The sequence below is a fragment of the Coregonus lavaretus genome (assembly GCF_964263955.1).
Source record: "Coregonus lavaretus genome assembly, contig: HAP1_SCAFFOLD_63, whole genome shotgun sequence".
In the NCBI taxonomy this organism is placed as follows: Eukaryota; Metazoa; Chordata; class Actinopteri; order Salmoniformes; family Salmonidae; genus Coregonus; species Coregonus lavaretus.
Genome location: NW_028162761.1, coordinates 1,809,917 through 1,822,839, shown reverse-complemented (window position 1 = coordinate 1,822,839; position 12,923 = coordinate 1,809,917). Strand labels below are relative to the sequence as shown.

The 12,923-nt window shown below is 43.4% G+C and overlaps 3 long non-coding RNA genes across 3 annotated transcripts; all 3 read left to right on the top strand.

Annotated features, from left to right (window-relative positions):
* The first annotated feature begins 2,538 nt into the window (after nucleotides 1-2,538).
* On the top strand, nucleotides 2,539-3,239 carry LOC311118919. The gene is made up of 3 exons (XR_014611889.1): nucleotides 2,539-2,588; nucleotides 2,811-2,928; nucleotides 3,152-3,239. It is a non-coding gene; the product is annotated as an uncharacterized lncRNA (long non-coding RNA).
* Nucleotides 3,240-4,652: 1,413 nt separating this feature from the next.
* LOC311118912 lies at nucleotides 4,653-5,371 on the top strand. The gene is made up of 3 exons (XR_014611883.1): nucleotides 4,653-4,709; nucleotides 4,998-5,089; nucleotides 5,295-5,371. It is a non-coding gene; the product is annotated as an uncharacterized lncRNA (long non-coding RNA).
* A 2,817-nt stretch (nucleotides 5,372-8,188) lies between these two features.
* LOC311118911 lies at nucleotides 8,189-11,530 on the top strand. The gene is made up of 3 exons (XR_014611882.1): nucleotides 8,189-8,209; nucleotides 10,386-10,468; nucleotides 11,501-11,530. It is a non-coding gene; the product is annotated as an uncharacterized lncRNA (long non-coding RNA).
* Nucleotides 11,531-12,923: the final 1,393 nt, after the last annotated feature.

The window sequence follows — 12,923 nt, the reverse complement described above, 5'->3', positions numbered from 1 at the left end:
AACAGATATGTAAGTGGTTCAGCTATGAAATCAGCTGCCAGATTTAAAAAGCAGGGATCCAAAAGATCAGGACCTGCAGGCTTTCTTTGATCTAAGGATTTCAGGGCTTTATGTACCACCTGCACTGAGAATGGCAGAAAGCTAAAAGTTTGACCAGCTCTCACTGGTTCATCCACACAGGGTTGTACAGAGACAGAGGACACTTGTTCATCCACACAGGGTTGTACAGAGACAGAGGACACTGAATCAAACAGCCTACCAGATGATACAAAGTGCTCATTGAAACAATTCAGCATTTCAGTTTTGTCATATATAGCAACAGAGTCCTTCAAAACACATGACGGTAATTCATTAACATTACTGTTACCAGACATAGACTTAATAGCATTCCAAAACTTTCTAGGGTCATTCAGGTTATCAGTGGTAACAGACATAAAATATTCAGACTTGGCCTTCCTGAGAAGAAAAGAACACTTGTTTCTTAACTGCCTAAAAATAAGCCAATCAGCATCAGAACAAGATTTCCTTGCTTTAGCCCAGGCTAGATTACGGTCGTGAATAATACAAGACAGCTCAGAAGAAAACCATGGATTATCCCGCCCTTTAACCCTGAACCTGCGGAATGGTGCATGTTTGTTTACTATTTGGAAAAAACCATCATGAAAGAATATCCAGGCAGTTTCCACATCAGGGATAAGCTCAATCTTGCTCCAGTCAAAATAAAACAAATCATGAAAGAAAGCCTGCTCATTAAAACACTTCAAATTTCTCTTACGAATAAAACGTGGATTTGTCTTTGGAACCTTAGTATTTCTAACAGCAACAACAGCACAATGGTCACTTAAATCATTACAAAAAACACCAACCGCAGAATATTTATGTGGAACATTTGTCAATATCAAATCAATCAGGGTAGATTTATCAGGGCATTTAAGATTTGGGCGAGTGGGTGAATTAATCAACTGGGTAAGATTCATAGAATTACAAAACATTTTTAAATCATCAGACACCGGCTTTAACCAACACCAGTTGAGATCACCAATCAAGATCATTTCACTGTAAAGAAGTTTAGACATAAGGTGCGTCAAAGAAGAAAATGCATCACCAAGAGCAGAGGGGGGTCTATAACAGACAATCACAGTTATAGAGAGGCCCTTTGAAACCTCAATATTCAAAGCAAGAAATTCCAACTGTTTACAAATAGTTTCAGACTTTGCCACACTTACATGGAATTTAGATTTTACATATATAGCCACACCCCCACCTTTCTTAACCCGATCTGCACGATAAACATTGTAACCACTTATACAAATATCCTTATCAAAAATAGACTTGCTGAGCCAGGTTTCAGAAAACACAATTACATCAGCATCAGTTGATTTAGCCCAAATCCTAACCCCATCAATTTTTGACAACATTTAAATGAAAAATACCAAAACCAGATCTTGATTTAAAATCGGAGGGGGTTTGGAGACATTGCATATCAGGGCCAGGGTTAGGTTGCACGTTACCTGATATCAACAACAGAAGAATAACTAGGCACCTCTGTTTAATAACCTTGCACGGCTTCTCTTTTTTAAGAGACCTACTGCAAGCGAATTCTACAAGTGAGTTTCCAGACAATACAAAACAGTCATTTAAAACCATTAGACTTTGGTAGTGACACAAATTCGTACTGTTCACATCATGCCACAAATGCATCGGCACTTGGACGAGTGGACCGAGTGAAAAAGAGCGAGTTCCTGCAGACAAAATGTCTAATGGACGCGAGAGTACATTGTCAGATGTACTCACCCTGCGACAATGTTCGTTTTCTCCAGAGTTCAGTAAAGTCAGTGCACAAAGCAATACCACGTAAATTGTCATTTTCTCTGACCAAAAAAAACAAGAGGCCAACGAAGGTAAGTGGAGAGAGGGACAGCGTGTATGTGAGTCAATGTGAGTGTTTGCGCGTGTGAGTAGATTGGGTGTTGATATCACGTAAGACCTAGAGATTCTGTAATTCAAAAGTTTTCCTTACCAAGATGGACATTTGTTTGGTCATGTTGCTAGGGTGCCAATGTCCACTCTAGGGATATTATATAGCATAGTGTGAAAATGCCCACTACACACTGATCTAAGGTCATTTTTTGTCATTATTGCTGAGGATCTGGGGAGGGTAAGCTGATCCTAGATCAGTGCACAGGGGGACTTCTATCCAGAGCCAGGTACACAGCTAGCAGGTGACAGGCTTCGAGGGCCTCAGCCCCAAAATGTTTTATTATCTGCTGTGTTAACATCATGAGGATGTCATCTACCAATACCACTGTTCTAGAAATCTGTCTGTTCATGTGAAGGTAATAGTCGTCCAGCAATCAGCTCATATCCTCTCTGTTTAGCCTCCTCTAGCTACCATCGGTCAATCATCTCACATTCTTATATCCTCTCTGTTTAGCCTCCTCTAGCTACCAACGGTCAATCATCTCACATTCTTATATCCTCTCTGTTTATCCTCCTCTAGCTACCAACGGTCATTCGGAGTGTTTGCGTTTGCTGATTGGAAATGCTGACCTCCAGAGTGCAGTGGACGTTCAAGACGGGAATGGACAGTAAGTCAATTGGGTTTTGGATACAATTCCTGAAATAAAGAGATTTTGACACTAGGTCTACGTCCCAAATGGCACCCTATGCCCTACTTGGTGCACTACTTTAAACCAGAACCCTATGGGCTCAGGTCAAAAGTAGTGTACCATATAGGGAATAGGTTGCCATTTGGGACTCAGCCTGGTTATTACCAGTTTTTAATATGACCTTGTTGTCTTGTGTATCAGAACCCCTCTGATGCTGTCGGTGCTGAGCGGACACACAGACTGTTTGTACTCACTGCTCAACAAGGGAGCCAGCGTAGAAGCCAAAGACAAGTGGGGCAGAACAGCGCTACACAGAGGGGTGAGGAGGAGAGCTGGCTGTATACGCTCACACACAGAAAGAGACGGGGAGGCTCAAATATACATATTATCTTCAGAAAAGTAGTTGTCCATGGGTAGTGGTGTATTCATCCCTGTAGGGGGACCTGTCTCCAGACATCATTTGTAATAATTGATGATTCATTATTATATCATTGATTATTAGTTATTCAAATCCATTCTTGTCTCCCCGCCCTTCCTCCCAGGCGGTGACGGGTCATGAGGAGTGTGTGGAGGCCCTGCTGCAGCACAGCGCCAGCTTCCTGGTTCGGGACTGTAAGGGGCGAACCCCTGTCCACCTGGCAGCGGCATCCGGACACATCGGGGTGCTGGGGGGGCTCCTACACGCCGCCCAGTCAGTGGAGATCCTCCCCGTCATCACAGACAACCAGGGCTACACGCCACTACACTGGGCCTGCTACAACGGTACGTACTGGACTAACGGAACACTAGATCTTTTCTGATTTTCTCTCTTCAGCACCGTAAACATGTCCCTGAATTAGGCAGGCCATACAACGGTACGTACTGACTAACTGGACTGTAGCTCTGTTCTCTCCTCCATGAAGTGTACACTCATTCACTCCCTCTTGTGGCTTGAAAAGCATTCGATTGGTGTGGACGGAGCCATGTGGGGGAATGAACAAGACTACAACAGAATTAGGGGTTATGACTCTCAGTGGAGGACCTTACACTGAAACAGGACTTTGTCAGGGATTGACATAGCATATGTTGTAGCTAAAACATCTTTTGTGACTTCACCATTGTCAGATGTGTAGCTTTCTCTGAGAGTATTGTTGTGGTCTGCAGCGACGTCATCTTTTTCCTGTATGAATCAATCTTCCACTAGGCCGTGACACGTGTGTAGAGGTGCTGCTGGAACAGGAGGTTTTCCACAAGACCGAGGGCAACTCGTTCAGCCCCCTCCACTGTGCTGTGATCAATGACAACGAGGGGGCTGCAGAGATGCTGATTGACACTCTGGGGCCGGCCATTGTCAACGCCACTGACACCAAGAACCGGTAACTACAGCACATGACAAAGTCCTTTTCTTCTGGAGAATAATGTTGTCTTGGGAATAAAATGACCTCTGGGGTTGGATGAGGGATTGTAGATTACTTTTAATACATCTATTAGTGGTTTTATATTTCTATGGTATAAACAGGGTTAATTGAACAAACTTGTTTATAACAGTCCTACATGATGTCGGTGAAATACGTTTCCTCTCTCTCCAGGACCCCCCTGCATGCGGCGGCTTTCACGGACCACGTGGAGTGTCTTCAGCTGCTGCTAGGCCACAACGCCCAGGTCAACTCCCCCGATGCCTCCGGGAAGACCTCCCTCATGATGGCTGCTGAGAACGGACAAACCAACGCTGTCGGTACGCAGCCCCCTCTCCTCCGCTTTGCCTCGCCCAGCCGGCTTAAGTTCAACATGTCTGTTTTACATTTTAATAAGTCGCTTCATTTCCTAATTGAGTTTCTTTATGTTTCTCTGTCTGTGTCAGAGCTGTTGGTGAGCAGTGCCAAAGCAGAGCTCACCCTGCAGGATGCAGTCAAGAACACTGCTCTTCATCTGGCCTGCAGTAAGGTGAGCATCCCCACATGAAGATGACGTTCATCTGAACAGTTGGCTCTCTCTGGTTAAAATTTTGGTCTGACATGTTTGACTCTGGTTTTTAAAGGGGCATGAAACCAGTGCTTTGTTGATATTGGAGAAGATTACAGACAGGAACCTCATCAACTCGACTAACGCAGCCTTACAGACGTACGTATGGTTCAGCTGTATTAATTGGGCCAGAAGAATTGGTCCTCTGTAGCTCAGCTGGTAGAGCACGGCGCTTGTAACGCCAAGGTAGTGGGTTCGATCCCCGGGACCACCCATACACAAAAAAAATTATGCACGCATGACTGTAAGTCGCTTTGGATAAAAGCGTCTGCTAAATGGCATATTATAATTATATAATTAGAAGAAGTGCACTATATAGGGAATAGTCTGGCATTTGGGAGGTATCCTCATTTGCTGCTGGCTAATCTGACGGTACTTTCTCCTCAGGTCGTTACACGTTGCAGCCAGAAATGGTCTGACGGTGGTGGTTCAGGAGCTACTAGTGAAGGGTGCTAGCGTGCTCGCAGTCGATGAGAATGGTAAGATCCATAACGCTAACACCGTTTTCTTCTGTACTTCTCTTCTCAATGTGTCCACAAATGTTTCTCTCTAGTCCATTGCTTGGTTATTGTCTTAACTTTGTATCTCCTAGCCTGCTGTTATTTCATGTTTTTCACCAAAAGTGTTGTAGTAAACGGTGATGCTCCTGAAGTGACCCTCTCCTGTTCTGTTTGAACCCCTCAGGTTACACGCCTGCCTTGGCCTGCGCCCCCAACAAAGACGTGGCGGACTGCCTGGCGCTGATCCTGGCCACCATGATGCCCGTGTCCCCCTGCAACCCGGCGCCCAGCCTGTCCTTCAGTGCCATTAACCACTACACCACCAGCCCCTCCAAGAGTGTGACCTTCGACAGCCTGCCCGTGCTGCGCAGCGAGCACAGCTCCTACTGCAGCTTCAACAACATCGGCCACCGCGACCACGATGGAGGCTTCTACAAGGATGAGGAACTCAACGACTCAGACTCAGAGACATACTGAGGGGGGTGGTGGTCGCTGCCCAGGAGCGGAGCCAAGGGCAGGCGGATGGACAGTGAAGTGGGGCAGAGGCCACAAACAAATCCACACATACACACCGTGTCTTAAATCACCACAGCCAGCTTTGGGAGGGCACGAGCCGAGACAGTCCGCACAGGAGCCTTAAGAGTCCCGCAGATGGATAGAGAGAAATGGAGGGAGGGAGGGAGAGGGGGAGGCACAACAGGCTGGCTGGCCACACTCATCCTCTCGTACCACCAGGTGTCCTTCCAGCAGATACTGGACTTCAGAGGAACTGCTGCTGCTATACCCCACCTTTACCTTTACCCACAAAGGTCCTAAACGGTAGAAACTGTCCAGCCAACAGACAGACGGACACCTTATGACGGCAATAACCTGTAGTCCAAGGGGATAGTAGCACTTCACTGAGTGAAAAACAGACATGGACCAAAAGATGTGGAAGAAGCCTTTTCAAAACCTGTTTTGACAGTAGAAATGGGATTGAGCGTTTTGGGCTGAGAAAAACATAAGGAGTGATGTTTCATTTAAGTTTTATGAGAGTGATGGTCATGTTTATCCGCACACTAAGACAGTCAGAACGCACCTAGCCTCTTGGCTGTAATCCATGTGGGAGGAGGGGAAATCATTTATTTTTTATGAACAAACATTTAAATAAAATCATTCATGTCTTAAGCTCCTGACCCTCTGTGGGAACCAAAAAATCGTAGAGTAATTTCAAAGAATTTCCATCCCCAATGGCACCCTATTCCCTTTATAGTACACTACTTAAGACCAGGGCCCATAGGGATCTGGTCAAAAGTAGTGTACTCTATAAAGAATAGGGTGCCATTTAGGACGTAAAGTTTTGCATTTGTATGACAGGACTATTTACATTTGTGTTATTAAACCTACCTGTCCTTTGCCCTCTAGAAAATATTTTAGAAAGAATACATGACTGAATAATTTACTTTCTTGTGATATTTATGTCATCATTTTGTGCCTTCTTTAGTTACTGAGGGGAGGTTAGGAGAGTAGGGGCAGCTGTATGAGCGAAAACAATGATGCACACTAAGTACTACAACGTTTGTGAAAAGCACTGATACTATTCCGAGGCAGAAAACATGCCTCCCTTGGAGAGGAGAAACACTGTATACCAATGGTAGGACAGCAGCATTTAGATTTTCTTCTGTTGAAAAAAATATATATATATTATTTGTCTTGGTCTTATAATCAATGTATTTTGACAGGTTTTGCTTGCTTTAACTTCTTCAAAAAAATGAAACCACTCAATCCTTTTATGTGATTGCTTGTTCAAACCCCCGTTTTTGTCTCTTTTTGAAAATCATTTTAACTGGAAATATGTACAATACATATGCTATGTTCGTCAAATCAGGATCAGGAGGTTCACAGGTTTTTTCGTGTCCTTTTTTTTCTTTAAAAGGATGAAACTAGCATGTACATATGAAATGGTGACTGAATTCGAAACTCCCATGAATTCTTTCAGTATCTGAAGATTGCTGTATATTTTATGAGTAATAAAATAAAGAAATGAGTTATGTTATTTAATAATGAACTATGGGTTATCTGTTTTATGTGACAACCGCAGTATCAATTTCTAGGTGACAGTGGTGCTAATCCCAAAAGAAAGGCTACATACAACAAGGAACAAGAAGTCTATTGGCAAAGTGATGAATATTTTTTATTTATTTTTATTTATTTTATTTAACCTTTATTTAACCAGGTAAGCCAGCTGAGAACAGGTTCTCATTTACAACTGCGACCTGGCCAAGATAAAGCAAAGCAGTGCAATAAAATCAACACAGAGTTACATATGGGGTAAAAAACATAAAGTCAAAAATACAACAAAAAATATATATACAGTGTGTGCAAATGTAGCAAGTTATGGAGGTAAGGCAATAAATAGGCTATAGTGCAAAATAATAACAATAGTATTAACACTGGAATGCTAGATGTGCAAGAGATTATGTGCAAATAGAGATACTGGGGTGCAAAGGAGCAAAATAAATAACAATATAGGGATGAGGTAGTTGGGTGGGCTAATTTCAGATGGGCTGTGTACAGGTGCATTGATCGGTAAGGTGCTCTGACAACTGATGCTTAAAGTTAGTGAGGGAGATAAGAGTCTCCAGCTTCAGAGATTTTTGCAATTCGTTCCAGTCATTGGCAGCAGAGAACTGGAAGGAATGGCGGCCAAAGGAGGTGTTGGCTTTGGGAATGACCAGTGAGATATATATTATTATAATATTGCATGTACCTTGGCCTAACGGTGTGGGTTATGTATTTTATTTTTCATGGCGTCCTCAACATTACAGTTTTAAGGGCAACAATAGCCTACATTTGTTTACAACTCGCAGGATTTCCATACATGAGCTTTCAACAACACAGAGTGTTGCATCAGCACGAGTTCGAAAGTGCGTCAAATCTGTACAGGTCATTGTTACGTCATCACTGATAAACGTTGAAACTGATCAGAAACCGCTGGAGCAGTTCAGTCTAATCCTCCCTAGTGCTGGAGGATTGCGTTTGTTTTCGCTCTGGATGCGTGTTCATTTTGGCAAGGAAATGTGCTGATTTTGCAAGGAGATGGAGAATAAAGAGTTCAAGGTAGGCATGTTATTTATTTTTAAATCTTCAATTATATTAATTACTGTGGATTAAATATTGTTTAACAAATGAAATAGTGTGCTATTCATGCTGTAATATCAAACTAGAAAGTCTATGGCCGGGGAGTCATTAGAGTTGGCTAAAGGTACAGTAAGTAGAATGTGGGTAAAATGGGGGTCAAATGGGGGTCAAAGGTTATGACAGCGCCTTCATAAATACGTCCTAAATGGCACCCTATTCCCTATGTAGGCTAGTGCACTACTTTTGACCAGGAGCTAGTGCACTACTTTTGACTAGGAGCCATAGAAGGGTTGGCTGATGTCACGAAAATGATGCTCGCGCATCGATGGCCGGAAGTCGTGTATCTTGTTATGATTCTGAACCTCAGCTAACAACAAGCTGCCATGTGGGGAATCGTAGCTCTGTGGCATGTTTCAGCTCGTTGTATGGTGTTATTGATACCAAGTCTTGTTTTGAGGTGTTTTGACTGATATCATGTCTATGCAATGGCTAAAATTCGCTACCTAGCTAACCAACAACAACTGTAACAATGTATTTGATACGAGTTTATTGTTCAAATGTATTTATGTTTGCATTAAACATTTAGAGACTAAATATAGTTTACATGTTGTCTAAGTCAAACCCTGTCTATTTTGCCCCATAGTTGCATGCCAGTTTTGTTGCTAAACAACCAACCCCTCTATAGAGTGTTACAGTGGAGGTGTGATAATACCCATAAAACCTAGCGGTCAAACAGGGAAATGGTTCCAATCGTTTTTCCACCATTCATTTTTCCCATAGGCGATTTTAGAAACACATAAAATAAGGGCTGTATTTCGTGTAGGCTTACCCTGGCGTGACGTTTTTGTAACCATGTAAATCTCTCTCGGACAAGTTGACTTTTATCAGTATATTCGGCTCTATTTACTCTCAGATTCGAAAATGCTAATTAGCATCAAAGTAGACATCATGCAAAACTACAAATCCCTGCAAGCTCCTGCATGTCATCTCTAGCTGACACCTTTGCTAACGGGTATTGTGTCAATTTAAAACTTGCACTAGACAGTTCACAGAATTGTCCATTTAAAGAAATGCAGCCAATTTATTCATTACTACATTTAGCTAACATTAGATAGTTAATCCAGAGATTCTTACCTTTGCCTCGATCAGCATGATCATCATGGCATTTGTAGTTCTTTATGATAGCAACATTAGCAGCTAATAAGCATTACATTTTTGGGAGGTAAATACTGATAAGTCACCTTGTCCTAGAGAGATTTACACGGTTATCAAAATGTCACACCACGGTAAGCCTACACGAAACACAGACCTTATTTTAAGTGTTTCTAAAATCCCCAATGGGAAAAATGAATGGTGGAAAAACGATTGGAACCATTTCCCTGTTTGACCACTAGGTTTGATGGGTATTATGACTCATACTGTGGGACTCTATAGGGCTCCAGCCAAAAGAAGTGCACTATATTGGAACTAGGGTGCTATTTCGGACACAAGCATAGATATGATGCATTATTATGTGACCATAGAAATAGAATCACTAGAAAGGATAGAGCCTCTGACCTTGGCAATTTGACTGGTAAACTGAACTGTACACCTGATATGATGTTCTGGTGATTCTATTTCTCTGAATATGATGCATTATGATGTGACAATGAGAGTTGGGTTAATGGTGCTCTCAAGGCAACTGGGAACTCGAAAAAAATAACTAGGTCAAATCATGTCCGTGATCTTCAGGTCGGAAAGTCGGAGCTCTAGAAAGATGCCAGAGTTTCCGACTTGGAATTCCTTTTTACATTTTGTGGTGGTAATTTTACCCCCTTTTTCTCCCCAATTTTTCGTGATATCCAATTGGTAGTTACGATCTTGTTATGATCTTGTCTCATCGCTGCAACTCCCCAGCAGGCTCGGGAGAGGTGAAGGTCGAGTCAGGCGTCCTCCAAAACATGACCCGCCAAGCCGCGCTGCTTCCGACTTGGAATTCCAAGTTGGATGACTGTTCAAAACGATTTTTCCCAGTCAGAGCTTGTTTTTTTTCTCCTATTTCCCAGTTGTCTTGAACGCACTGAAGTCGGAAGTCAGAGATTTCCCAGTTGTTTTGAACACGGCAAAAGGCGACACAGTAGGTGACATCTAAACATGACTTTGTGCTGTCTTTCAGAGGTCAGAGGTCAGTGGGAATGACCTCACCCTCATAGACCTGGATGACCCCATCAATGAAGCTGATGTTATGAAGGAAGTCAGGTAAGTGATTTACACTAATGACACATCTGTGACTGGTTACAGGATCACATAGGCCTACAGATTCAGTAGTAGGTCAAAGGTCACCGCCTATGGAGAGGTAGGCCCAGAGCCATGTATTTAGAGAGTTGGGACATTGAGATATAAACTCAGCAAAAAAAGAAACGTCCTCTCACTGTCAACTGCGTTTATTTTCAGCAAACTTAACGTGTAAATATTTGTATGAACATAACAAGATTCAACAACTGAGACATAAACTGAACAAGTTCCACAGACGTGTGACCAACAGAACAAAGGGGGTGGGGGTCAAAATCAAAAGTAACAGTATCTGGTGTGGCCACCAGCTGCATTAAGTACTGCAGTGCATCTCCTCCTCATGGACTGCACCAGATTTGCCAGTTCTTGCTGTGAGATGTTACCTCACTCTTCCACCAAGGCACCTGCAAGTTCCCAGACATTTCTGGGGGGAATGGCTAAATCCTAGCCCTCACCCTCCGATCCAACAGATCCAGGCTCTTCATGGCAGAACACTGACATTCCTGTCTTGCAGGAAATCACGCACAGAACGAGCAGTATGGCTGGTGGCATTGTCATGCTGGAGGGTCATGTCAGGATGAGCCTGCAGGAAGGGTACCACATGAGGGAGGAGGATGTCTTCCCTGTAACGCACAGCGTTGAGATTTCCTGCAATGACAACAAGCTCAGTCCGATGATGCTGTGACATGGGCAATGTTGACATTTTAAACAATGCTATGTAACTGAACATCTATAATTAGAATTTACTTATAATGAAAGGATAAATGAAAGGCTCTAAGGCGCTAACATTGAGTCCTTTTAAAAGTTGGCAGAATTCTCTAAATATTTGGCTCTGGATAGGCCGAGTCATCTCAAGAGTATTGGAGCCATAGAATTTGAGTGATTCTATTCTAATTCTAGAATGATTCTAATTCTATGATACTAATTCTATAATTGGAACACATCCTCACACTCACATTATATCAGTGACCTAAGAGATATTCCCTTTTCTCTATCTAGATCCCATAAAGATCACAGAGAGGCTGAGAGACTAACCAAGTTGGACGAGGCTGTTCTAGAGACAGATACCCCAACTCAGTCACAGGAGGTTGAAGGAGAGAGTGAGTTGGACGAAGCTGTTGCCATCCCATCTCAGTCACAGGAGGTTGAAGGAGAGAGTAAGTTGGACAAGGCTGTTGTAATCCCATCTCAGTCGCAGGAGGTTGAAGGAGGGAGTGATTTGTACGAGGCTGTTGCCATCCCATCTCAGTCACAGGAGGTTGAAGGAGAGAGTGAGTTGGACGAGGCTGTTGCCATCCCATCTCAGTCACAGGAGGTATGATGTATCCACCTCCAAATCGGACCATGCACCTCCAACTCGATCCCGCTCCAGAGTACAGGCCTCGGTGTATCGCTCATTCCTTCGACGATAAACACGAATCCGACCATCACCCCTGGTGAGACAAAACCGCGACTCGTCAGTGAAGAGCACTTTTTTAGCCAGTCCTGTCTGGTCCAGCGACGGTGTGTTTGTGCCCATAGGCGACGTTGTTGCCGGTGATGTCTGGTGAGGACTTGCCTTACAACAGGCCTACAAGCCCTCAGTCCAGCCTCTCTCAGCCTATTACGGACAGTCTGAGCACTGATGGAGGGATTGTGCGTTCCTGGTGTAACTCGGGCAGTTGTTGTTGCCATCCTGTACCTGTCCCGCAGGTGTGATGTTCGGATGTTCCGATCCTGTGCAGGTGTTGTTATACGTGGTCTGCCACTGCGAGGACGATCAGCTGTCCGTCCTGTCTCCCTATAGCGCTATCTTAGGCGTCTCACAGTACGGACATTGCAATTTATTTCCCTGGCCACATCTGCAGTCCTCATGCCTCCTTGCAGCATGCCTAAGGCACGTTCACGCAGATGAGCAGGGACCCTGGGCATTTTTCTTTTGGTGTTTTTCAGAGTCAGTAGAAAGGCCTCTTTAGGGTCCTAAGTTTTCATAACTACCGTCTGTAAGCTGTTAGTGTCTTAATGACCGTTCCACAGGTGCATGTTCATTCATTGTTTATGGTTCAATGCATTGAACAACATTTTACATTTTAGTCATTTAGCAGACACTCTTATCCAGAGCGACTTACAGTTAGTGAGTGCATACATTTTCATACAGGCACCTCGTGGGAAACAAACCCACAACCCTGGCGTTGCAAGCGCCATGCTCTACCAACTGAGCTACAGGGGACTAGCATGGGAAACAGTGTTTACACCCTTTACAATTAAGATCTGTGAAGTTATTTGAATTTTTACAAATTATCTTTGAAAGATCCTGAAAAAGGGACGTTTTCTTTTTTTGCTGAGTTTATGTATATATTACATGACACAGTAGATATCCATATGACATCGGCTCCCCATGGGCAATGTTGACATTTTAAACAATGCTATGTAACTGAACATC